Consider the following 25,236-nt stretch of genomic DNA (forward strand, 5'->3'; position numbering starts at 1 on the left):
CACTTTGTAACTACTTCTATCATGACATGAAATGCATCATAGGGAAAGTTTTTGCCTATGTCCGCCTCTTCAGGTAGACCATGGTGTCCCAGAAGGCAGAGATTTCATCCTATTCAACTTTGCTCCCATTCAATAAACATTTGTCAAACGAATGCTTTCCTGTTAGAAGATGAGCAAATTGGGCAGCCCCGGTGGCTCAGCGATTTAGCGCCGTTTTCAGCCCAGGGCCCGATCCTGGAGACCTGGGATCGAGTCCCATGTCAGGCTTCCTGCATGGAGCCTGCTTCTCCCTCTACCTGTGTCTGTGCTTCTCTCTCTCCGTGTCTCTCATGAATAAATAAATAAAATCTTTAAAAATAAAAAAAGAATATGAGCAAATGAAGGGTGTTATTGTATCACCAGTGCATATCACAGTGTCCAGCAACAGTAGAGTCCCAAAAAATATTGACTATGTGCCCCGGTCATTTTTCAAAGGAAAAGAAGCCAAGATCTACCAACAGCAATTACTTTCAACTGTCCACAGTGGTCAAATACTTGATAGCATGAGCAACCCAGTTAACGTCTGACTGCAATAAAATATGGATCCTATCTGAACTTTTCTATCTACAAATGTTTAAACCATACCAGCTGACTAATATAAGGCAAATGGAAAGTTAAACCAAAGTGAGCATTTACAGTTAAACTTTAGGAGAGACTTGGAGGGATTTAGATTCAAAGGTTGGGTTGGTTTGCAGTGGAAATATGCTTGGAATTTACTGCAGCTGCTGAAAGGGGAATAGCCCGGAGGTGTGCACAATGTGGAGCGACAGCTGTTTCGTGGAGCAAGGAAACCGAGGTAACCCTTCTTAGTGGTCAGTTCTCCTTATCAGGGGGCACTTTTTTTTTTTAAAGTTTGTAGGGCAATATCCTAACTAATTCTTTTCGGAGAAAGCTCAACCACGAACCATTTTCGTATCGCTTATATCAGAATTCTCAATCTTGCTTGTGTATTAGAATCACTTGGGGTGCTCTTCCCCACCACCCAAGCAAAGAAGGCCGGACTGGACTTTCAGAGTTTCTGATTCAGCAAGGGTTTTTTTTTGTGTGTGTGTGTGTTTTGTTTTGTTTTGTTTTGAATAAGGTTTCACAGGTGATTCGGATGCATGGCCAAGGTGGAGGGCTGCTGAAATCAAGTGAAGTTCCAGTGAGGGAATTTATCGGAAAGGATTTCTTCTAATTCCCACATTCACTGAAATCTTTTGTGCTTCTGAGATTACTTTAGAATTGCAAGTTGAAGAAGAGTCAGGCTCTTTGGTGGTAAGGTTCCTATGATGTTGTGATTCATCCATTGCAAAGAACCATTTTGTCTTCCGTGGTGCTGATACAGGAGAGCTTGGTTCTTGTCTCACGGAGTTGAAGAATGAATCTTGGGGACACAGGAGAGTCAGTAAAACGATAGAAGTTTATTAAGCAAAGGTACGGAGAAAGCTCTCAGGAGTGAGAGGGATTCTGACAGGGTTGCCACTGAGGGCTTTTTTGACTGGCCTTTTATTGGAACCTAACCAGGGACCCCAAGGCCTTGAGATTGTGCTGCCTCAAGTGATTGACAAATGGCTGGTTGGGGGGTCTGGTGAATCTCATCTCTAGGATTGTCTGGTAATCACCAAGGGGAGATACTCCCTAACACCTCAGAGCTAGGAGCCTAGTTTACTTTCTTCTCTGTTTTTATTGTCTTATCTCTGTTTCCTTGGGTTGGAAACAGCCTTGGGTTGTTGGAAACCCTTGGGTTGGGTTGGATAGGAGCCTGACGCTGGACCATTTGGTGTCCTTGGGGTTTATGGGAGCCCACAGATTTATGGGAGCCCAACTCTGGGCCTTTCCCTTATCTTTCCCTGCCTAGCCCCAACTATCCCTAACTCCTTCCCATATCAGCATTGTGCGGGTCAAGCGTGCTCATTTGTGTGGACAGATCCTTGAGTTTCTGTCTTTGAATTTCCTGACAAGGCTTAGAGTTGATGATGGCCCTGCCCTCAGGTAAGTGCTGGCAAAGACCACGTCTGCTGAGGTAGAGAGGCAGACTATGGCATCTGACACTCAGACACAGAAAAAATCGTCCCCAATTTCCAAATAATATGGAAAATACTAAAATTTCAGATTAAGACATTTTATCACTTATTTTCATCTTTTTTTTTTTGACCTCAGGAAGTACTCTAAATGTTATCACAGGATATGAGATCATTTTTAGATTCTGTGTCAGCACATAAGAGATTAAAAACAATTTACACAACTGAACGCATCTTTCTCTTATATCCTTTCAGTGTAAATGCATCCAGCTTATATTTTATTATTTTACCTTAAAATTACTCCCATTTTCTACATATGATTTTGCTCTTCAGAGACAGTGGTCTATCTTGTACCTTTTCTTCCTTTTCTCTTTTACAAGGACTCTCTATAGCAGGTCCTTTTCCTTTTTTCATCATGTATTTAAGGAAGAACCATACTCTTTTCCAAATACAAAAAAAAATTTAAAAATAAATAAATAAAGCAGAGGACTGAGGTTTGAATCCACACTCTGCCATCCACACTGACTTTACTCAGCCTCTTTGAGGTTCCATTTCCACACCATTAACATCCTTTTGATGGTGATTATAAGGGCTCCCTAGGGCTGTGGAAAGGAAGACAAATTCAGATGGCCTGCATATATCATGCTTGTGCATATTAGTCCCTGTATCTGTGACTTTATTTCCTTCTTTCTTCTGCAAGAAGAAATCCTTAGATACATAGTTCCATCCAGAGCCTCTGGGTACTTGGTCAGGTCCCTATGTTCTTGAAACCATTGTCATTTGCAAATTTTAAAACTTTCAAAATATGCCTCAGGGTTGTCTCTTAAGGATATAGTAGGGAGTACAATGTCTCGTAAAAATTCAAATTAATCAGGGCTCAATCATTTCTCCATCTTCAATTCAAAGAAACTCTTGGAAACAAGAGATAGCCTGTTTTCAGTAAAAGGAAAACCATTTTACAAACATTATCAGTGCACTTCCCTTTGCTCCCAAGTACACTCAAAAGTAGCTCTACAAAAAAAAAAAAAAAAAAAAAAAAAGCTCTACAAACTAGCTTTCCTATTTAGTCAATGGTACCATCATTGATACAAGTAACTACAATCATTGGGACCACATTTGTCTTTGTTTTTTGCACTCAGCACATACGGATCACCATGTACCAAACAGTCTTTGGGTTCTTTATCAATGACTCAGTGTTATCTCTAATGTGAAGCTTCACTGTGCCTACCTTATGTTGTTGGCTCTTCTAATACATCTGACACCATGTTGCTGGGTTATCTTTTCCTTTATTCCAATTCAGTGTGATTTGCTGGATCTGGGCCAAACTTCTTGCCTGACATAAAGCTCCTGAAACCTTTTCATCTCTTCTGCTTTGTCTACCACTACTACCTTACTCTCCAATATGTGCCTTCTACCCCCCTGGCATGGCAGCCTGGTCGGTGTCTCCTATCCAGAAGGCAATGCCTAAATGGTATGATTTCATCTGTGCTGGCCACACATGGAATCCAGGCTTTTCCTCATCTGCCTCTACACATGTTAGGGACACATGAAGCCCTTGAACCCATGAAAAGTCCAACTCTTAGGAAAGTGTTCCTTTCCACTAAAAGAAGCCACGAGGATTTTTCTTACTAATTTGATGAAAGTCTGTTGTCTTATCTTTTCATTCAGGCAACTATGTTCTATTTACTGTCTGTCTTGTTTCAAGAGGTTTTAAGGAACATTTCTGTGAACCTCTTACCACAGTGATGAGCCTATAGGTCAATTTAGAGCAGAAAATATGTTATTTTTTGAGACAGAAGACCAAAGTTTGGGTCTCAGTTCTACAACTTATTAAGATTCTAGGCAAATTATTGCAACATTTCCCCCCTTGGTTAGTCGGTTTTGATTTCTAATCTCCAAAATGAGGAAAATAACATTGATCCTACTCAAACTAGCACACAGGATTATTATGTATGACAAATGAAACTTTTTCACTGTCAATACTTTGTAAATGGTGATAGCCATACACACTTGGAATATCTTAATTTTTATTTCTTTGTATCTACCAAAGTGCTAGCACAATGATAACCACTGAGTGGGGCTTACTATAAACTCCAAAAATTGGATTAAATTAATATTATATCTTTAATAAATTAACAAACACACGTGTAATTATAGCATACTCAGTATTAGGGTTTATTTTACTAGAAGGATGCAAAGGGGTGAATATTAGACGCCATTTAGAATTCACCAAAGCATTTATGATAACATGGTGTACTCCCGTCGGCCTTGTGCTGTGAAGTAGGCATGCAGGTTCCTAGTGTTCTGATATAGTAGTTGGTTGGTTGGACTGGTAGTGGGAAATCTGAATTTCTCTGGGTAATAATCAGAGGAGTGAAGGTATAAATGAATTCATCTTTACTCAGATAAATAAATAAATAGTAACTTTCATGACCCTTTCCTCTGCATAATACAATTCCCGACATAGAGGTGAATGGCAAACTGATAAAATTTGTTATATGTTTGTGACTAGTATGTACAGAGAGTCGGAGTCAGATTCAATCCTGGGTAGAGTTCTCAGTGGTATCCCAGCCTTTGATCATGCTACCAACACTTTAATTTTAAAAATGTGACAAGATCATTCGAGTGTTCTAAGATCTTAGTAGCAGGCATAGTACAGAGTTGAAAGCTGCCATGAAGTCTGCTACTTAGGCGGAATACTGTCCTCTGAGGCACTCACTGACAAAGAAGTAGAATGTTAAATAAAGAAGTCGAGAGGCAAATCAAGAAGAATAAAGGATATCTGGAATGCTGTCAAACATAGTACAGACTTTATTAGACACCAGATCTTGACCCAAATTATGAACTAGTGAGTATTTAAGGCCTAGATTTAATAGAGGTCTCATTTATAACTCCAAGTAGTCTTATAATTATTTCCCCCACATATTTAATGTTAAATACAAATCAATGGTGATGTTCAAAATTCTGTTAGTATGCCTGAGTTAAAGAGGATTTTTTTTTTTTTTTTTTTTTTTACTAAATAGGCATTCTGGGAGACTAGTGAGTCAACATAAGACAATTGTTATATCTAAAACAGAGTGGACCAAAATGATGCTACAAATCTGCCAACAACAGCATACTATAAAATACAAGTAGAACTGACTTCCAGCAAAAATTTAAAGCAGAACCTGTGTGCTTTCTTCTTGTCGATTCAACCTTCCCTAGGCTTCTGGTGTGCTTTGCGCTGCAGTGATTGTCCACGGTAGCACTTTTCCATCTCCCTTGTCCAATAGTCAAACACATTTGCTCAGTGTTTCCATTTCCCTGTGATCTCCTGAGTGACTAGTTACCAATTTTGAGACTGCACATTGGACTATTGAATTAATGTATTACTATCCCTCTTCTTCCCTGTATTTCATTTGCTTTTCAGTAGCATCTTTTTGTTGCATGCTAAAAATAATAATAATAATAATAATAATAATAATAATAATAGCTAATTTAATGGCATTTACTACATGGCAAGCATTATGCTAAACACTTCACATTTATTAGTGCATATAGTCCTTCTATCAACTCTCTAATATACTATCATTAGATCCATTTTATAAATGAACTGAAGCTTAGAAATGCTAAGTAGGGCATGAACTGAGAAGTGGTTTTGAACCAAGACAGTTTAACTCTGCAGTCCTTACTCTGAACTACCAAACTATCCTCCCTAAACATGGTGGTGGGGAGATATTCAGAGAATTATGGGAGACACTTGTACACTGGAGTCAGAAATACCTATTTAAATTCTGTGTCTGCCCCTTACCGGCCCCTTACCGGTTGTGTGGCTCTCTGAAATTAATTTTCTAAGATGTAGAAGAGTGACAATAGTACTTACATCGAAAGTTTCTCATGTAATTAAATCAGTTAATGCATATAAACACCTACCACCATAGTATAAAGCATTCTTCACATATCTGAGTGTACAACTGGTTGGAAATGGGGATGATATTTTTGTGCAAAGGGATTTTGCATAACCGTTTAGCTGCCCTTTTCAGCCAGTATATGGAGCAGGGCATATGTGGAATACTTCTAACAGCAGCATCAGATGTGTCAGCCCAGTGCTCATCAGTCAGAATTGGGAGAAGGTCAGGCCATATGAATTCTAGAGACAGAGGTGCTAGTTACCATACCTACTGACCAGAGGTTACCTGAATTACACTGTCATGAGATCCTCAGGTTGACATGCATTTGTTGGTAGCCAGCTTTTAGAAAGAGGTGATAAAGTTACTAAGCAGATATGTATAAAAGGGGGCTGTAGAGGATCCCTGAGTGGCTCAGTGGTTCAGCGCCTGCCTTTGGCCTGGGGCGTGGTCCTGGGGTCCCGGGATCGAGTCCCGTGTGGGGCTCCCTGCATGGAGCCTGCTTCTCCCTCTGCCTGTGTCTCTGCCTCTCTCTCTCTCTCTCTCTCCCTCTTTGTCTGTCATGAATAAATAAAATCTTAAAAAAAAGGAGGCTGTATCCTAAAACCCAAGTATATATGATATACTTACTTTCTATGTGACTGTACAATTTATACTTCATATAAAATCTGAAAACCACTGTAAATGTTTCTCCTGTCTCTACATTTGACATATCAGGTAGAAAGTAAATTATAATTTGTTTATACTTTCTTCATATGTTCTTTGAAATATAAATATTTTAAAGAACTATAAGCTTTGGGGACACCTGGGTGGCTCAGCAGTTAAGTGTCTGCCTTCGGCCCAGGGCGTGATCCTGGAGTCCCGGGATTGAGTCTCACATTGGGCTCCCTGCATGGAGCCTGCTTCTCCCTCTGCCTGTGTCTCTGCCTCTCTTTCTGTGTGTGTCTCTCATGAATAAATAAAATCTTAAAAAAAAAAAAAAAAAATATATATATATATATATAAACTTTGAGATTTGTTTGACCTTTGTGTGAGTAATTCTTTTTTAACTTCATATGGTAAAAAAAAAAATCTGTTAAGCAGCTCTCTACATTGTTCCTTCTGATTCTGTAGACATCAGGAAAGATGTTACATGTACCGGACTGTGGCATGCAAGGAACAATGTTAAGAGATCCACAGTAGCCAACGATGTCATGAAGACTGCATTCAGAGAAAACAGTTACTTCTGTTGTTGAACTAATAATACTTAAAAATGTTTATCTTTCAGAACTGAATTCTAATAGACAAAACAAGTCTTGTTATTTTAAACATGATTTGGAAAGAGCACTGAGAACATTTTGCACCTGATACATGTCATTAATAGTTTACGTTAGCTTCCCATATAAGGGAAGATACTACCCTACTTTATAAATAGGTCTTGTGGGAAAATTGCTTCTTCCTTGAGGTTAAACAATCTGATATACATTTTTAATGTAGGGATAGTGTAAGGCAATGTGAAAGCTAACCCAGGTTAGATTGTAACAATGCCAAACCCCCCAAATAACAAAGACTTCATCATTCATGGTGTTTTAAAGACTCATTAAATTTAGTTTCCATAGTTTATGGAATATATAAAGCAGCTAGAAAATACACTAAAAAAGACTAAATGATTTTTCTTAAGAGTTAAAAAAGCAGACATTAGCTAAGTGGGATAAAATGTCATATGGGGAGAATGTTTGGGTATAAATAAATTCTAATGAAGTTAAACATATGAAAATTATAAGAAGCAGGTGACAATGATTACCAGCTCTTTTCCTAACTCAGTAAGGATGGAAAAGGAAATGGTTTGAAATTGCAGTAGAAGAGATTTGGGTTAGATATCAAAAAGAACTTCCTTGCTGTGAGGACTGTTGATCACTAAATAAAGGATAGAGCACAATCTTAAAGAGCTCCTTGGAGACATCTAAGGATGGGATGGTTTAAAAGCAGTCCTAGGGATCCCTGGGTGGCGCAGTGGTTTAGCGCCTGCCTTTGGCCCAGGGGGCGATCCTGGAGACCCGGGATCGAATCCCACATCAGGCTCCCGGTGCGTGGAGCCTGCTTCTTCCTCTGCCTGTGTCTCTGCCTCTCTCTCTCTCTCTGCGTGACTATCATAAATAAATAAAAATTAAAAAAATAAAAATAAAAAAAAAATAAAAGCAGTCCTACCCAATCACAGTGGCATTGATAAGATTGTATCCTTAAGTCCTTTTTAGCTTTGTCGGTGAAAGTTGGTCCTTGTGTGTACATGTGTGCATGTGCATGCACTGTTTAAAGGTGAATTGGTGGATTCCACAGTACAGTGACAAAGCTAGGTAGCTGAGTGAAACTCAGATAACTTGTGAAGACGCAGAGTGATGAAACAAAGTCAGAAATCCTCAGTTTATGGAAACTAAGTACTGACTTTGAGGTTATTTTAAATGAAGCAGTACATTGATAGAACCATCTGTTTCTATGAAAATCAGAAAAATTTCCATATAAATCTCCCCTCTCTGCCCTGCCTTGAAAATATCATTTTAAAAACTGCAAATTTGTAAATAAAATAGAAAATCAGAATAAATCTTAAAATAAAAAGCCAGAGTGCCAAATATATCAGTTAGAGCTCGGCTCTGCGTCTTCCTTTGCATTCAGATAAGGAAATGAGAGCTTAAGAAAGCTCAGTGGATTATTCATGTTCCCTTGCTGATGGCAAAACCAGGGATAGACCCTCAGCAACCACCGTGGTGCACTTCCCGGATGGACCCCCCTCCCCAGCCCACCCTATGGTCTCATTCTGTCTCTTGGGGGGTGGGAGCGTTGGTTACTGAGACAAACAGCCAGTTTCTTCTCCAGGAATTCCCTCTTTCTCTGGGCATGTCCCCTGCCCAAGGCAGCTGCCTTGTCCAAGTCCATCACTCCTTCCTAGGGACAGCCTGTGTTCAGTGACTTACTTGATGTTGGGGCCAGAGGGAATTCAGAGGACCAGCCTCTCTGCCTCAATTCAGGACAACTCTGCAGGGCCATTCTGGCTTCAGGGCTCATTCCCAAACATCAGCTGAAGCCTTTGTGTCAACTGCCAACCATAGTTCAATTTCTCTATCTGTCCAGTTCTGCTTCTTCTACTTACAAAAGACAAAAGAAGTTTCCCAGAATGCCTATGTTTCTCTCTGTGTTATCACCACTGTGGAAGGTGAAGGGAAGCAATGAGTCAAAGTGTTAAATTTGGAGGTGAAGTAGAATAGATTGGGAAGGTAAAAAGAAGAAGTGGAATCAAACTACTTCCCCTTTCCTTCACCATTAGCGCTATTTGTACCCAGAGACTGAGACGAGCGGATGGACCCAAATGTCTTCTGATTGGAAGGTGGTCTCTTGTCTTCGCAGTCTCCCATATAATTTCTTATCACCTACCTCAGTTCCTTTCCTCTACCTATCCTTCAAATGTAGGTAAACTATTGGGTAATGTGGGCATATTCAGTAGTTACCTTTGAATTGTAAAATGAGGAGTTGAAATTTCTAGTCCCGAGATGATCATAAACTCAGCTTTTGTTCTGATCTACTCCTACTTTTGAAAAGCTCCTTCAAACCTATCTTCTGTACTCATAGCCACTAGCCAATGATACCCAGCATCCCTGCACTTCAGGATTCCTTAAATCCTGAATACTAACCATGTGCGATGTGATAGTAGGTATGCTAGTGCCTGGGGAGGTAGCCACTAGCCACCTGTGGCCATTTAAATAGAATTACAATTAGATTTGTTAATCAAATCAGATGAAATTAAAATTAAAAAATAAGTTTCTCAGTTGCACTAGCCACACTTCCAGGGCTCTATAGCCACATGTGGCTAGTGTGGCTAGTGTCTACCATATTGGACAGTTTAGATAAAGACTATTTCTAAAAAAAAGAAAAAAAGAAAAAAGATATTTCTTTCACTGTAGAAAGTTCTATTGGACAATGCTGTGAAATCCAAAGTCTTCTGAGTATGGTCCTCACTATATTTTGCCTTATGTGGATAGAACTGATTGGTGCTGATGATTTGGAGTGAAGGTCTAGATGGAGCCAGGTTTTAGGCTCCACCAACTTCCTAAATAATTCAGCTGTGGTCAGAAAGTCTGGAGTCCTTTACCGTGTCCTCATCACACTGCATTCAAAATGACCCCTGTCCCTTCTCTTTCCATTTCCATTGCTATCCTTCTTACCGTCAAGATGATCACGACAGCTACAAGAAAACTGAGCGTTTTCTATGTGCCAGATGCTTCTTAGATATCATATTAACTAATTTTCATGACAATTCCTTGAGGTGGATTATCATCCCCGTTTTACAGTTGAGAAAATTGAGTCTTAGAGTAATCAAATGTCTTGCCCAAATGCAAACAGTGGCAGAGCTAGGATTTAAACCAACATCTGTCTGCTCCCAGAGCTCATCAACTGTAAGATTACACTGCCTTCATTATCACAGACTTAGATAGCTGGAAAGCATCTAGCTGCTTACCTGTTCTTACTTTCTTATCCTTACAGCTCAGACTAGGTATTTTGTTAGACTAATTTTTCTTAAATCCCACATTCCTCTTCAAAATCTCAAAAATCTTAAAGTCTCTTTGTCCTGCATCTACTCTGAGGCCTGGTCCTTTTAAAAAAAAGGGGGTTTTACTGGTTTTATTCTGGAATTCATAAATGTGTATACTTTATTTCAAAATGCATTAAGCTAATGACTTTTACTTCTCAGGATTTTTTTTTTGATAAAAACATTCATTTTATGATTATTCTTGTATACATATGATCATGTCCAGGCTTTAAGAGTCCTTTAAGTTCTACATACAACCAACTTGAACTTATTGTCCATCTTTCTTTAAGGAACACCTTCTTGTTTCTAAACAGGAGAGTCTTCTTGTATTTCAGAAACATGATTGTTCTCAAAGTATAATCCAGGCCCCACAGTTTGCCACTTAATCATATACTCCCTTGAATTGGTTACTGACTGACATTCTGTATTTAGTAATGTGCTTAATAAATATTTACTAGTTGACTAAAATCACACTAAAATAAATTTATTTATTATTTAAAAATTATTTATTTTTTTATTTATTTTTTAGAGAGAGATTGAGAGAGAGAGAGAGAGAGAGAGAGCATGAATGGAAAAGGGGGAATGAGAGAGACAAGCAGACTCCACACTGAGCATGGAGCCTGATTTGGGACTCGGTCTCAGGACCCCAAGATCATGACATGAGCCAAAATCAACAGTTGGAGGCTTTACTGACTGAGCCACCCAGGTGTCCCTAAAATAAATTTAAATTATGCTTCTAAACTCCACTAACAAGAAAAAAGGCTAGAGATATTATTTTCTAGGAAATGCAAAGTGACTGGAACTGTTCTAAATGAGTATTAAACACTTAGGTATCGAATTTCTAAGTACAACTTTTGAGAAAAATTGTTGTGAAATGACCCACACGTACCATGATATAACCTTCCTTTAGCACTCAACCAATCAGGAAACATTTTACAGTTGTAGAGGAAACCAATTGCTGGCAAATAATCCTTTCAACATGGTATAAGCCTTGGAAAGAAATCACAACAAAATGAGTAGGAATGCATCTGAACTTTGGCTTCTCCACAAAGCTTTGGAAAGTGCATTAAATCCTCAAGAATGCCAGCCTAAAATCCAATTAATGGAAGTGTGGGTTTACATGTGGGTGGGGAAGGGGGAGAAAATGCAAGAGGGTCAATGCTGAGTTACCTTTCAGAACAAAATAGTCTATTGGAAGAACACTGACTTGGGTTTGGAGTGAAAATGATTTTGGGATTTGAGCCATTCTTTGCTAATTACTGTGTCTTTGCAAGTCTCTTATCTAAATCTTTGATCTTCATTCTTCTCTATAAAATGTGGGTAATGGGAACTGTGGAAGGCAAATTAATGACACCCCCTGCCCATGATGTCTGTGTCCTAAATCCCTGGAACCTGTATGTATTTTACCTTACATGATAATAAGGGCTTTGCAGATGTGATTAAAGATACGCACCTTGAGATGGGCAGATGCTCCTGGGTTATTCAAGTGGGCTCAATCTAATCACGTAAACTCTTAAAGCAGAAAACTTTTCCTGGCTGAAATCAGAAAAATGACAGATGAAGCAGCAGGATATCTGAGAAGGACTCACCCTAATGTTGCTAGCTGTGGTGGAGGGGGGAGGCATGAGTGAAGGAATGGGGCAGCCGGCAGAAGCTGGCACAGCTCTCAGATGACAGCCAGCAAGGAAATGGGGACCTTAGTCCTGCAACTGCAAGGAACTAAATTCTTCCAACAACCTGAATAAGCAAGGAAACCGAGTCTCCCCCAGAGCCTCCAGGAAGAAATGCAGCCCTGCCGACACCTTGATTTAGCCTGATGAAACCCTCGTTGGATTTCTGCCCTACAGAACTGTGAGATGATAAATTTCCATTGTTTAACTCACTAAATTTGCGGCAGTTTGTTATGCAGCATTAGGAAAGTAATACAACAATACTATTCCAGCTACTTCACAGGGGTGTTGTGTGGTCACATGTATAAAAATGCATTGTACATTGTAAAGTGGCATAGACAGTCTGTTATCAGTGACGTCTTTCAGCAGCAGCAGCATCAGGCTCTATCCTGCTTTTGAATTGCCAAGTTTAAAAATGTCAGTCTTAGAAAATAACAGTTTCCATTTACTAAGTTATCTGCTATGTGCAAGATAATCAATATGTGTGATATAATTTCACCTATACCCTGATCCTATGAGATAGAAGGTGTCACACCATTTTAAATATGTGGGACCTGGCCAGAAATGGACTCTGTTGGATTTTACAAAAATTTACATTTCCCTTTTTTTATTTTTTAAAGTTAAAACATTTTTTATTAAGGTATAATAGACATACAACGTTATATTAGTTTCAGATATGCTTTATATTTCTAAGGATTTATCGGCTTTCAGGAAACAGTCAGGGTGGGAAAAGTTTAGAAATGTAGTTCCAATGGCAAAGTACTAGGAAAAACTGATGATAAGTTTTTCTTTGCTCTTTTTTGATCACTAAAGAAAAAATTAAACTGGAAGTTATCAGAGAGAAAGAGATGCAGCACTTGAAAGTGATTAAATATAAGTTTTTTTCCAGAGTGGTGTTCATGAGAATATGCACAGTTTACCTTTGGATCTTGGCTTGGAAGATCCCTCCTGCTGAACTGTGGGCTGTGATCAGATACAGGTCCCAGGGAGCTGTCTGTCATATGCACACGCTGTGTGATGAGAGAAATTAAAGGAGAATGCTCAGCTTGAAAATGAGGCTTAAGGTACAGGGCTTTGAGTCCTGAAATCCCAAACACATCTCCATGGAAGAAAATGTCCTTTGAAAATTAATTGAAGACTTCAGCCCCACGCTTAGAGATGTTCTTACAAACTGCAGCGGACTTCAGTGATGTTCTTTTATGTAGTCAGAAAAAAACCCTTTGTTTTTTGATAGAGAATGCTGGAAATGGCAGGTCATAGGGAGGTAAGCAAATAGGGAAGGTAAGCAAATATCCTGGGTTACTTAATGATTTAGGTGCTATTTTCCACATTTAAACGATGATGTCAGTGGGCATGTGCTCTGAGTTTTTTAGTAATTATTTGAGTCTCTGCATTCTGGTTCCTCAATTCTCCTTCTGCTGCAATGTGTTTGTGTCAAGTTTGGGGATGTAGATTGTGGCCTTGGGAAAAAAAAAATGCTGGACAAAGTTAAAGAAAACACACCCATACACTCATGACTTTAGTTCCAGGGCTGGCCCTAGCGAAAGCTATGAAGTAGGCAGATTTCCTTTCTCCTAGGAGTTTGCACTTCCCTATTCTTGGCTCTCTCCTTCATCTCAAACTCTTCTACTGCCAGACCCCAAAATACTCTGTGTTACCCCCCTCCTTAACAATACTTAATATTGGCTAAAGATTAAATAAAATATTAAATAGAATAAATAGAAAATATTAACACTGATTTACCCTGTGTTATCAACATACCTAAGGGTGGTTACACTTTAATGGAAACCTTGGTAAGTGTGGTTATTTCAAAGGCAGGGATTTTTAATGGTGACACTGCAGGATTTATGGGTAATGATGCCTTCTTGGAGCTTTTCAAAATATCAGTTAGTAACCAGTTGCCTAGTTCAACTCACCTCAATATTGTTCCCTTCTCAGCCTGGGTGCCGACTGGGTGCAGCTAAGCTTCCTAGGCATAGTTGCTAGCTGTTCAATAGAATCCACCAGTATTTGGATATTCCAGTTATAATTAACATCTTACCAGGGCTGTGAGTAACAAAAACAGCTGTGATAGAACTCACATTCATTAAACACTTAAATCCGTATTCACAATTAGTCCCACAAAACTTAGGCCATTTTAAGAAATATGGCAGTAATGCTATATGCTTAAGTCACGATTTCCTGCGGAGGGTGGATTATCTGACGCTGATTATAAGGCTAAAGTCAATGGTAGTGTTCAGTGTGTGTTTGTTGAGTGGATCATGCCTTAAACAACTGGGCTTTATGTGCTGCAATAGGACACATGCAAGGATCAAAGACATGGTGCTAATTGCTTGTGTCGATGACTGTTCGTGATTGATGGACGCCTGTAAGACATGTGATTTTCTTTTTCAACTCTAGACTGGAAGAAAATGTTTTGCATGAGGGTAGAAGACTTTGGAATGTTCTCTCTCACAGCTTGCTTTCCCCATCAGTTCCAGCTAACCACTCTCTTACAGCTCTGAGCTACATTTGGATTCAAAATACTCATATGCTATTTTGAAAGATCTCTGACTCCTATACCCCAAGGAAGACTGGAGAAGAAAGACTCGTTTGCTGGGGGCATTCTTTCTTTCTGTGCTGGGTAAATCCACCATTGCTGGCTTCTCTGCGGAAAGGAATGAATCTCAATATCACTACTGATGATGGAGAAATTTAGGATCTTGTTTCGGATCTACTAATCGTTAATTGGCCATGACAATCCAATGTCAATGCAATAGAAATATAATAAATAAGTTATAGAGATAGATATTTGGACTGTTTGGCCAAGGTACATTAATAGTATCAAAATTGTGATATCTGCCCTATGCAGTGGTCAAAGCCGTAAGTCTCAAGGTCATTGTGGACACCTCACATATAACTCAGCACTTCAATCTTATTCCATTTACCTCCCATGTATTCTTGTGTATGGCCCTCTCTTTCTAGCCCCACTGCTATTGGTTTAGTTGCAGCTCTCATCATTTTTTATTTTTTCTTTTATTTTGACATAATTCAGACTTAAAGAAAAATTGCAAAAAATAGTAAAAGAACTCCCACATCCCCTTCACCCACATTCCCCAAATGTTAATGTTTTATGATATTTTTTCTTTCTATATATTTTTTTTCTGAACTGTTTGAAAGCAGACAGGAGGCATCTTTACCCCTCAATACCTCATGGTATGTTTTTTAAAAACGAAAGCTTTTTATTACAGAACCACAGTACAAGAATCCAAATCGGGACATTATCATCAATATAATACTGTTACCCGGTTAAATACCTAGTTCAGATTTCACCAGTTTGTCCTCTAATATGCTCATAGCAGAAGAAAATCCTGTATCACCTACAGCACACAGATGTCCTCTGTCTCTAGCCGATCTTCACCAGGACAATTCCTCAGTCTTTCTTTGTCTTTCATGACATTTAGATTTTTGAAGGGGGCAGGCCAATTATTTTGTAGACTGTCCCTCAGTTTGGGTTAGTCTGAAGGTTCTTCACGATCAGATTCAGGTATGCATTTCTGGCAGGCATACAGGGATGTCACGTGTGTTCTTTGCCGCAAATCATGGAGGGAGGCACCTGCTGTCAGTTTGCCCCATTACCAGTGATTTCAACTTGATTACCTTTCCAAGGAGGAGTCTGCTAGTTTCTCTACTGTGAAATTACTAATTTTTTTTGTGTGTGTATTTAATAAGTATCTCCTGGGGAGGCCCTCATCATTATTCACCAAGATTACATTAGAAGTCTGTGCTGGATATCTCCTGTCCACCCTGTTGCATCCTGTCTTACTCTTCTCCATCCTGCTGGATGGCCTACGAAATTGACCACTGTGAACTGTGCCAACTTGGTCCTCTGCTTTCCGGCTGGGTTTGCCCAATGGGAAATCCTGCAGATTAGAAAAGGTTGGAGGGTGAGGTCTAGGGACATGTCCCCTGGGTCTCCTCCCTGTAGTTTTCCTCCCCTAGGACAGGGGCAGTGCCTCAACGGAAGGTCAGGACATCTCTCCAACCACAACTCCCATGTTCTCTCAGGTGTAGATACCACTGGGCTTTCATAGACTCAGTCCTGACTTGTCCTTATGTCCATCCTGACCCAGGCAGGATGGACATTCAGTGCCAAAGACATCAGTGAATTTGATCTAGAATGAGCCTTTCTGCTCTGTAGCCAGTCCTTCAGCATGCCTGGAGACTTTTCCTTACTCCCACATCCCCGGTATAACTCGTGCCAGCACACTTCTGACTTGGTTTTCTGCTTAGCATCCTGACTGCCTATGGGGGTGGAGTCCTCCCCTGACCTTTTTTCCCTCTTCTTTCTTTCTTTTTTAAAAAAGTTTTTTTTGACTAAGGCTCCAGTATCCTGTTTCACTCTGCTGGCCTCTTTCTTCAGAATTCTGGACCCTCATCCCCAGACTCCCACGTATTTTGGAGGATGCTGTTTGAAATAGAATATTCTCCCAGATGTGCTGTCATTCTCCTGTGTGCCCTGCCAGATTCTTCTTCACTCTTTTTCACTTTGAATCTCTCCCCCTCCCCTGCATCCATACTGACCTATGTAGACTTACCAACCCTGGTCTTCCAATTTCTCGCTGGGTTTGGCCAAAGGGGGAGCCCTGGTAGGAGATCCCAGGGAGTGACTAGATAAGATGGGGGCAGTCATATTATCAGTTCCTTCCTGCTGGGGTGACCTCTAGCTGTCTACCTCCTTCTACTGAAGGTCAGAGACCTTCTCTAGGTGGTAATCTGCTTCTAAATTATAGGAACTGCTCCCACTCCTCAGTCCTTCTGGCCTCTGATGGTTACAGCCTAGCTGCATTTTCCCGTGTGGTTTGGTCCTAACCTTTAGAATATAGTTCCTTTATCAAACCTTCTTGAATCATCCTGAGCAGGACGGATGATTCCTCCTGGACCCTGACTCATGTAGGTTCTATGGTGACAGACCCAACCATTTCAGCAGATCACCTAGTGCTCAAAACCTCATTTTGCCAGACTTTACCTGCTCAGTGGATCTCAGATACTGATGACTGCTATAGCCAAGTGCGAGGATCACTGTGCTCTTCTGGACTGGTCATTTGGCTGTCGACTACCTCCTTGGGCACCAGTCCTATAGCTGGGTCAGTTTCTCCCTTTTCCCCTGCCCAGTCCTGGCCTCATTCCTCTTATCATTTACTCACACGTTGAAACACCAGTATGCCTTGCAGCAGAAGCAATGCTTGCCTAGGTGAAAACCCTAACCTCCCTATCTGTAAGCTGCATGAGACAGACTTTTAGTCTGGACCTGCCCCTTCTGAAGGTGGGACAGACCCCAGAAAAGTAGTCTTTGAATCCACTTCTCCTGTGGATTCAAAGATGTATCTAAAATATTTATTTATAAACCACCAAGGACATGCTTTCATTATGGTTCTATAATTTAGTTTGCTAATTTAAATTGATGGTTGCTTTAGATATTGAAAAATGAGTATAAATGAGCTCCATTCTGCTAGAATTTATTGTCAAGAAAATCCTGTACTTACTAGATACTCTTATATGTGTCTCCATCTATGTATATCTTTGAAAGTATTTAAAAAACTAAGCTGGTAGATTACTAGTCATGTTTTAATGTTTTTGGTTTACTGTTGTTTTAGGATAATAACATTTTCACACAACCCAGAAATGTATCTCTGTGAGTATCTTAAATTGTGCCAAGTACAGAGGATAGTTTTTAGTGAAATGCCCTAAATTACAATATGTTACTTTGAAGCATTTTTGGTTCAAATCGTATCATAAAATCACTACTTTTAGAGTTTCCTAGTCTGTTTCTTTAATAGCATATTAACTTGTTTGTTGGTAATGGGTAAACCCCATACCTTTTAACGGATAACAATCCACTGTGTCCTACTGTGACATTTTGGATTTGCTACTTGTACTCAGTTTTGAGTTGGTAGGTTCGTGATTTGATAGGCTTTGCTATTTGTCTTATGTTAAATGACTGATGGTCTTAGTCCAATTCTTAATGGGCTTGTGTTTATTTCTGTTGATGTTGGCATTAATAGGTCTTCTCAGCAAAGATGCCAAGGACCGACCTGGAATAGACTCTAAATTAATTTTCAGCTCTGAAGATGTTCTGTCTAGGTCAGGATTGAGGCCAACTAGTAGCGCAATGTTCTGGAACAAAAGTGTCACTGCTGTGTTTCCCTTACTCTGTGAATTGAAAAAACCATCAACAGCCATCAAAGATGTTAAATAAACTCATTAATTAGAAGGCACACAACATCTGGGATCTCACTCAGAATGTTTTAAGGCCCAATGCATTTAAGATAGATATAGGACAATTTTTCAGTAGATTCTATACGCAACTGTGTGGAGTTGTGATTATGGCCAGTGCTTTAATATTGAGAGGTAGCCTATATTGCCCCCTCCCGTCATTTTACTGATGAATAATGGACAAATATAACTGTGTATACTTGAAGTATATAATGTGATGATTTGACATACATATATATTGTGGAATGATTCTCAACATCAAGATAATGAACACATCCCTCACCTCACATAGTTAACTCTTTTAAGGGGTGGTGAGAGTGGTTAAGATCTACTCTCAGCAACTTTCAAGTACACAATGCTGCATTGTTAACTATAATCACCACGTTGTACATTAGAGCCTCAGAACTTCTTCTTCTAACTGCCCACATCTCTTTTTGTCTATGCCATCTATTTGATTTTTCTTTGCCGTTTGGTCAGTTACAAAGAATAATTAGGAGTAAGAGAAAACATTTAGGAGAAGAATAATTAGGAATAAGAGAAAACATTTAGGAGAAATGAACTGATAAAATTAGTTTTTAGAATTATCCGTTATAAGAGGTATACTGATTTTGCCCCAATTAAATTAAGAGCTGTATGTTTCCATTTACCATTTGAGGTAGAAGCATAGAATATTCTTCAAGGGACCCTCGAAATGACTCATCTCTGATTTAGAGATTAGGAAAGTGCTTGGACAAGTCACAGCTTCACTAGGTCTCAATTTGCTAATAACATTATCCTACCTTTTTAAAATGGCTGAATAAATAGGTGTAGCAATTCTGCTTGCAGATACGTTTTTTAAGTTGTTGGGAGTGGCAGTCTAATATTTTATGAATTCTTTTACTGGAAAAAGCTCTTGGTAATGAGGTAGAAATATCAGGAGGCTGAAAGAGGTAGAACTAATTAAAACATAGTTGGTTTTTTTTTTTTTTTTTTTACCCCTGTTCCCTAGGTTTTATTAAAACGTCTGCTTCTCTACTGCTTGACTTCTTGTAGACTTGGTCTAGTATATTGCTTGCTCTCGGCCTGGGAATCTATGCAGTCTAACTGTGTTGTGTTATACAATATAGAAGGCAAGTGGAAAAAAAAAAAAGGAGCCTCATGGTAAATGAGATTTGGACTCCCCCAGACATCTTTATCTAGAGGTGCAAACCAACCTGCTAATGGAAACACCGAAAGTCCTGTGCCCATATCGTCACTTCTAGATATAATGTGGCTGTGAAGTGGCAAGGGCAGGGAAAAGTATCAGTTCATGTATAGAAAACTGATGTTTCGATATCTGAAAATTGAGAGCTGAAATTTTAAGCACCCAAAATGAGAGGGCTGTCATGATGCTAACATTCAAGCTGGTTCCATTCAATCAGTCATGTTCTCATAGGGCTGTACCCCTTCATCCATCAAAGATGAGACAAACATAAGATGAGGCTATGACCTTCTGCAAAATAACTTCTGCCCAGATTGAATGCCTAGGTGACAAAGTGATAACATATTCATTCGTGTGCTAGATACATAGTGGGCCCAGCTGATAACTGAATTGAGAAACTACATTGCTGCTCTAACTTGGTTGCTCCTAAAGTAGGTTAATGGTTTACCTTAAGGCTAAAATCAATTTAAATAAACATGAGAACCATAGCTGAAAATGTTTCTCAACTCCCAACAGTGACTTAACCTGACTAGAGTATCTGAGCCCCGGGTCTTTGTACCCTGCCTCATTTTTCTTATCAACCAGCTTTTAGCACATGACAGTTGCAACACTGTGAGATTGAGGTCAGGGGAAAACTGGTCCCCAGACAGAGTTGAGTGTCACTGGCATACTGCTGCCACCATCCTGAGGCACTGAAGGGCCGACCCCAGCATTAGGAATTATTGAATAATTTTGAGGCCTAAGGACAGGACACATGGTTTGGGCCTTTGAACTTGATATTTTTGTGTCAAATCTAGCTTTCGGATATATGTGAACTGTCATAACTAATTGCCTTAGTTTCTGAAAAAGTGGCTTTGAAGCAGGAGAATATTAAATACAGTTAAGTAAAATTATATTACTAATGCTTTGCATTTACAAAATGCTTTCCCACGCATTGTCTTCTCTGACTCTTCTAATAATCCAGCAGGACAGGCCAGAGGATATTTTTATCCTATTTTACAGATGAAAAAACTGAGAGTTAGAAAGGCTGAGAGATTTTCCCAGGGACACAGCAGAGCTGATATTTGATCTTCTGGCTCCCAGTGCAGTGCCTTTCCATGGTGCCTCTCTGGTTGTCTGAGAGAGATAGACCTTCCATCAGCCAGCCGCTGACCAGCTAGAATGGACTGACAATGTAGAGTATCCAGAGCGATTTACCAGCAACTGTATCCAAGGTGTATCTTGTTTTTCTCTTTGTAAATTGAAAATGCCTGGGTAAATAATTTTATTTATTTGGCAATCGTGTTGCTTTAAGAGTATGCAATATAGCAAATTCAAAACAATTATCCTGAAAAATTTTATGTGTTTTTTCTTTAAGATTTTATTTACTTATTTACTTGACAGAGAGAGGGAGAGTGGCAGGCAGAGGGAGAGGTATAAGCAGATTCCCAGTCGAGCAAGAAGCAGGGGGCAGGGAGCAAGGGGCCTGATGTGCAGCTCCATCCCAGGACCCTGGGGTCATGACCTGAGTTGAAGGCAGATGTTTAACTGATTGAGCCACGCAGGTGCCCCTTAAAATTTTTGATTAAAAATGATATTCCATTGCACAGAAGTATAATTTCAAAATATATGTTAGGATTTTTCAAAGGCACTTTATTTTATTTTATTAAGTGCCTTTAGGGGAATAAAAGAACTCATTTACTTTGGACTTCATGAAAGCCTCAAAAGGTTTCTGCATTTATGAAAAAAGTTTCCATTTAGTGATCAGAAAGGCAATCCATTTTGCTGCCCATGGAATCAAGGAAAAGGAAACATGAACAGACCTAAAATGATGAAAGTCAACAAAAAATTATCTTATCTAATCCTGTATTATAGAAAAGAAGGAAGGAAAAGAAAAGAAGGAAGAAAAACTGGACAAAGTAGAAGTCTAAAAATGATTATTCTGTAATTTTAAATGTCTGCTAATACACAGACATTAACTTTGCTATTCACAGACATCTGAAGCATATTCTAGCTCTGTTTTCTGTAGTTTCTGTATTATGGGGAGTCTCTGCTCCCTGAAATCTCCCTTTTTTCCATAACTGTGGCTTTACTTCCAGAATGGTGTTTGCATTACCTATACTCCCCCCAGCCTTCCAGACATTTCACGATATTTATGAATAATCTTAGTCAGTCCTATTGCTTTCTCTAACAAAACTCTAACTTCAAAGATCAAAGAGTTAAGTTTATTTAAAAAAAAATTTTTTTTTAAAGATTTTATTTATTTATTCATGAGAAACAGACAGAGAGAGAGGTAGAGACACAGGCAGAGGGAGAAGCAGGCTTCATGCAGGGAGCCTGATGTGGGACTCAATCCTGGGGACTCCAAGATCACACCCTGGGCAGAAGGCAGGTGCTAAACCCCTGAGCCACCCAGGGATCCTAAGAGGTAAGTTTAGAGTTGAAAAAGGAAGCATGGGCCTCCCCTGATTAAGGTGGGTTCAAATAATATATAAAATTCACGCCTATGTCATCAAGATAGGAATACCAAAGGATGAACCCCTATGAGTGGCAAATATCAGGGTGACCATACCCATTCCTACTTCTTTTAATGGTCATGGCTTTGGTGGTCTTGGGGAACATAAAGAAGCAGAGTTCATTTGGCAAGACAATCTTGGGAGATTTTACTATTCCATGGTATTTACTACGCAATGGAGAGACAGTAACCTATAGAGTAAGCCTGATGATAAGGCATATTTTCATAAAGATTTTGAATTTCAGGCTTCCACGGTAGCCAAAGAAGATGTGAAACTGGCCTCTTGAACTAGAACTCTGCATGGAGAGGCGTGCTGGTCTTAATACCACAGTTCGGGGATATTATCCTTTAAGCAGATTTTTGTGAGATGCCATAAGGACCTGTCAGGTAAGACATCGATAAGTCACAAAAGGGGGATGTTGGTGGCTTTTCGTGAACTGCGTGCTGACATAAGAACAAAGACAAAATTGTTGAGGGGTGAAAAACTGTCCACTGCAGTGCTCTGGAATTTAAATGAAAGGTATTATTGATCAGAAGAGGAGGAGGTAGAGACAGACATTAGGCCTGACTCCTGAATTGCAGGATGGCACATGGGCTTAGAGAAACTCACTTGAACACTAGGCCCAGCTGCAGAGAGCTCAAGAAAAGTGTGTCTTTTGGCCATAATTTCAGAAATAACAGACATCAGGGCTTCCAACCAATTGGGTGGAGCACATTGGCAGATATCACAGTGGTTAAAGCTCTTTCCCTATTTACTAGCTTCCTTGTTTTTTTTTTTTTTAAGATTTATTTATTTATTCATTCAGAGAGAGCGAAGAGAGAGGCAGAGTCACAGGCAGAGGGAGAAGCAGGCTCCATGCAGGAAGCCCGATGCGGGACTCGATTCCGGGTCTCCAGGATCACACCCCGGGCTGCAGGCGGCGCTAAACCGCTGCGCCACCGGGCCTGCCCTAGCTTCCTTGTTCAATTAATTTTTGTGGCTGCAGATCTTCGGATTCTTGGGTTATTTATTATTATTATTTTTTAAAGATTTTATTTATTTATTCATGGGAGACAGAGAGAGAGGCAGAGACACAGGCAGAGGGAGAAGCAGGTGCCCCTCAAGGGGCCAGATGTGGGACTTGATTCTGGATCCTGGGATCATGCCCTGAGCCGAAGGCAGACACTCATCAGCTGAGCCACTCAGGCGTCCCTTCTTGGGTTATTTAAAGGAATGTGGAAACTCTTTGTCTAGAATGAGATTTTCTTAACCACATGACATTTATCATGTTTGGGAGTCAGATAAAGCCCTAGTTCAAGCGAACATAAAACTTTTACAAAGTATTTTAAAGGTTTGATAGTATACTTTCTGCAACCTTCTAATGCTATTCCTCGCCTGCTTATCAGGGCAGCCCATTTAACAAAGAGAACAATTTTGTCCAGGGATTTTGAATTATTCTTTGTTACTTACAGACTTTCCATGTCATGGGATCCTGAGTTCTTGGAAGTTTATTCATCAGTTGCGTCAGAGACAGCTGGGGATAGCAGAGTTGTTCAAAAGTGATGAGTTGGGACAACAGAAACAACCCAAGGAACACAATGAAAGTTAGTATCTGGCCATTCTCTCTGCCTCAGTGTGACAGAAAACTCTTAGCAGAGAATTAGAGAAGGGGAGTCAGCATTCCATGTCTATTGAAGATTAGATACTCAACCTCTGTAAACTCAGATCAATGAAATCTTAATTTAGCAAAATCGTTCAACATTGAGATTGTCCAAAGCTAATTTACAGTCAGTGGGTCCTGGGTCACTGTTTTAAATCTTAGCTTCAAAATGTGTCCAATTTAAGACTGATTTGGAGGCACCTAAGCAATCAGAGATATAATGACATAGAAATGTATGGTTTGAGGATGAATATCATAACTGATTGTCTAGAAACTGATAATTCATTTGTCATAATACCGAAGTGCATGTGTGATGGCAGGAAGCAAGAATGTCTGATGGGCATCGAGACTCTCAGGAACTCTGCTTCGGTCTCACCTCTCAGGGTTATCTGTGTGACCTCTCTGGTTTCTGTCAAGTAAAGAGGTGTATCAGTGTTTCCCAGGTTTTTGTTTTTTTTTTTAATTCAAGCACTTTTCAGTTAAAAATATAATCTACCAAAGTTCCTTAGAAATTAAAAATATATATGTTATTTGTGGCCTATCGGATAAATGATTTGAAAGGCATGTAAAATTTTCAGATCGGGTCTTTAAGATTACTGTATAAATTCCTATTCCTTTCCTAGGTATTGTTTTTATATAAATTGTGGATTAATCACTGTATATTTAAATACATCTTTTGACTTAGAAAATGCTTAATTTTCTTGAATTTTCATGAATTTTATTGTATGGGAAAAGGCATAACCTATTGACAACCAACAAAAAAATTGTAATGTTTTATTTGGAAGTGAATGAACATTAAAACATAGCATAAAAGTCAACTGCCCATGATGCATGAAATCTTGACCAAAAATTGCTTTTGTGGGCAGCCCGGGTGGCTCAGCAATTTAGTGCCCTCTTCAGCCCAGGGCCTGATCCTGGACACCCGGGATCAAGTCCCACGTCAGGCTCCCTGCATGGAGCCTGCTTCTCCCTCTGCCTGTGTCTCTGCCTCTCTCTCTCTCTCTCTCTCTCTCTGTCTCTCATGAATAAATAAATTAAATCTTTAAAAAAATTGCTTTTGTGTGTATCCTTAGAATTCTTATGTTTCACTTCAAAAAAGAGATAGTTTATTTTTGTAATTTTTGCCTGTTTCTAAATGATAGGATTAAAAGAAAAAACTTCAAGCTGCAATTTCCAAGCACTTACCCACAAATAACACATTGAGAGTTTAGAAGGTCTTTTATTCCTAACAAATTGTAAGTCGAATTGGATACGATATCATATTTTCCCTTTTCAATAATGGTTTTCAGAGTACTAGAGGTATGTTGATGTGCATCTAAAAACTTTGATCAGACATGCAATTTATGAATTCAGTGTTGATCATCTTGAAGAAAAATTTCAGAATTATCATTTTAATACTTCTTATCAGGATTGTATGTTGCGAGCAAAAGAAATGTATTCATGAAGACTCAGGCAGAGAGAGAATTAACTGGAAGCCTCTGGGATGACTCAAACATCAGAGAAGGCTCAA

At 39.4% G+C, this 25,236-nt stretch overlaps 1 long non-coding RNA gene across 2 annotated transcripts; it reads left to right on the forward strand.

Annotated features, from left to right (window-relative positions):
• The first annotated feature begins 769 nt into the window (after positions 1–769).
• LOC102154128 lies at positions 770–24,544 on the forward strand. 2 transcript variants are annotated; one of them, XR_005369950.1, is made up of 3 exons: positions 770–835; positions 22,332–22,473; positions 23,539–24,544. It is a non-coding gene; the product is annotated as an uncharacterized LOC102154128 (long non-coding RNA). The 2 variants fall into 2 exon arrangements; XR_005369951.1 differs by lacking the exon at positions 770–835 and adding an exon at positions 12,133–12,338.
• The last annotated feature ends 692 nt before the right edge of the window (positions 24,545–25,236 follow it).

Source organism: Canis lupus, chromosome 15, assembly GCF_011100685.1.
Source record: "Canis lupus familiaris isolate Mischka breed German Shepherd chromosome 15, alternate assembly UU_Cfam_GSD_1.0, whole genome shotgun sequence".
NCBI classification, from domain to species: domain Eukaryota; kingdom Metazoa; phylum Chordata; class Mammalia; order Carnivora; family Canidae; genus Canis; species Canis lupus.